The sequence below is a fragment of the Chenopodium album genome, chromosome 6 (genome assembly GCF_948465745.1).
Source record: "Chenopodium album chromosome 6, dcCheAlbu1.1, whole genome shotgun sequence".
NCBI lineage: Eukaryota > Viridiplantae > Streptophyta > Magnoliopsida > Caryophyllales > Amaranthaceae > Chenopodium > Chenopodium album.
In genome coordinates, this window is record NC_137839.1 from 16459004 (window position 1) to 16461563 (window position 2560).

The following is a 2560-nucleotide window of genomic DNA, read 5'->3' on the forward strand; positions in this document are numbered from 1 at the left end:
AGCCGTGTGTACTCCCTTGTTTCCCAATCTTCCTCATTGGCACTTCCCACCAACACCGTTTCAAGTGTATCATCCGTCTTGATCAAGGGAAATTGCTCACGTTCTAAGTCATCAAAGACATCCACTTGGCAAATAGTCTCTCCCATGGAAGGAGTTCCCATAGAGTTCAAGAGTAAATACTCCATTTTCTCGTCTCCCACCTCAAAAGTGATTTTTCCATTCTTCATATCAATGATTGCACCTGCAGTGGCTATGAATGGTCTACCAAGTATAATAGGGACATGTGCATCCTCTTCCATATCCATCACAACAAAGTCACATGGGATAAAGAATTTTCCCACACGAAAAGGAACATCTTCAAGTATACCCAAGGGAAATTTAACCGACCTATCTGCAAGTTGTAGAGACATGCGTGTAGGCTTTAGTTCACCCATTTGAAGCTTCTTGCAAATAGAGAGCGGCATGAGACTCACACTTGCACCAAGATCACATAATGCCTTGTTGATCTCTATATCCCCAAGCTTTACTGGAATTGAGTAGCTACCCGGATCACCTAATTTCTTAGGAAGTGTATTTTGCAAAATAGCACTACACTCCGCGTTCAACACAACAGTAGCATTCTCCTCTAACTTTTTCTTGTTAGAGAGCATATCTTTTAAGAATTTTGCATAAGATGGCATCTCGGATATTGCATCTAAGAATGGAATGTCGATGTGAAGCTTCTTCAAAATATCGAGAAATTTTTCATACTTCTTCTCTAACTTAGCTTGGGCCAATCTTTGCGGGAAAGGAACTGTTGGCACATATGGGATAAGTGGTGGTGGAGTTGATGCCTTTGGATCTTCCTCATTCGCAGTACCATCGACCACCTTCTCCTTTGGGACTACCTCGTCAACAACCTCCTTGGATGGCTCTCTCATGGGAGGATTTTCCAATTGCTTTCCACTCCTCAAAGTCACAGCATTCATATGCCCTTTCGGTGGTTGCTCTGTTTGACCCGGAAAAGTGCCCAGAGTCTTCAAAGATTGGCCAACTTGATGAGCAAGTTGACTTATCTGATTTTCCATGAGCTTGTTCTGAGCTTGTAGTTGTTGGATGTTGGTGTTCGTTGTGGTAACGAAATTCTCAAGCATCAGCTCAAGGTTGGATTTTTGTGGAGGTGGTTGCATAGGTTGTTGGACTAGAGGTGGTCTTGCTTGAAAACCGGGTGGAGCATTATAGTTATTATTTCGAGGTGGTGGTGGAGGGGGATTTTGTTGAGCTTGGGTATTCTTGTAAGAGAAATTTGGGTGATGTTTCCAACCTTCATTGTATGTGTTTGAGTGAGGATCATATGGCCTTTTGGGATTTGAAGTGTAGAATGCATTAGCTTCCTCAATCAACATCTCCTGTGAATTTTGTGGGCAATCAGGGGCAATGTGACCTTGTACATTACACATTTGACAAGTTTCAGCAGGTGAGCCAGAAGATGTTGCTTGGAAGTTGTCAAACTTGCTTGTCAATGCCTGCATAGAGCTAGTTAAAAGGGTTAGAGCATCAACATCATGCATACCTCCCTTTTTAACATTACGTCGTCCTCCTGGATGGTAATTATCATTTGCCGCCATCTTCTCAATTAGCTCCTTTGCCTCAGTTGGGTTCTTAGTAAGAAGAGAACCCCCAGATGCAGCATCAATGTAGATTCGGAACTCATGAGTCAAGCCATTGTAAAAGGTTTGGATCAACATCCATTCAGGAATACCATGATGAGGGCATTGTCTCTGCAATCGCTTGAACCTCCTCCATGCTTCATATAAGGACACATCATCTGACTGCCCGAATGTAGATAGCTCATTTCTCAACCTCGCGGTCTTTTCTTGTCCCAAGAACTTGACTAGAAAAGCTTTCACCAGTTTGTCCCATATATCAAAAGAGCCAGTACCTTCATCTCTCAACCATTCCTTCGCTCTATCCCGTAATGAGAAAGGGAACAGGCGAAGTCTAATAGCATCATCTGTAACACCATTTAGTTTCATGGTATCGCATTTTTCCAAGAAACTATCAATATGACTGACAGGGCATTCGTGAGGTGTGCCTGCAAATGAATTATTAGAGATGAATTGAATGAATTGTGGCTTCAATTCAAAATTCTGAGCAGTAACGGGTGGTCTGACAATGCTAGAGAGGAGTACCGTTGTGGTATCGGGAATGCCATATTCCAAAAGAGACTTTGTGCCTGGATCGACCATGTTTCTAATTAAAGTGTTGATTCCTCCTTCTTCTTCTACCTCCTCGTCTCCTTGCAGTTGCTTCAATTTCAGAATCAAGTGGAATTAAATCGTCTGACCCTGAACGTCGAGTTTGCATGCAACAAAGAACTAAAAGCAAAGAAATCAAGAACACAAGAGACAATAGCCGAAGCAACAGATAAAGCTTAGTAAAAACGAATCACAAATAACTAATATAGAACCGTCAGTCCCCGGCAACGACGCCAAAATTTGATAGGCGTGTCGCGTACCTAACAAAAATAAACCTAACTAGACCACTACTATGTAGACGGGCAAGCAAGGGTCGGATCCCA

The 2560-nt window shown here is 42.5% G+C and overlaps 1 non-coding gene across 1 annotated transcript; it reads left to right on the forward strand.

Annotated features, from left to right (window-relative positions):
- The first annotated feature begins 1737 nt into the window (after positions 1-1737).
- Positions 1738-1844, forward strand: LOC145637528 (small nucleolar RNA R71). The gene has a single exon (XR_014114302.1). It is a non-coding gene; the product is annotated as a small nucleolar RNA R71 (small nucleolar RNA).
- The last annotated feature ends 716 nt before the right edge of the window (positions 1845-2560 follow it).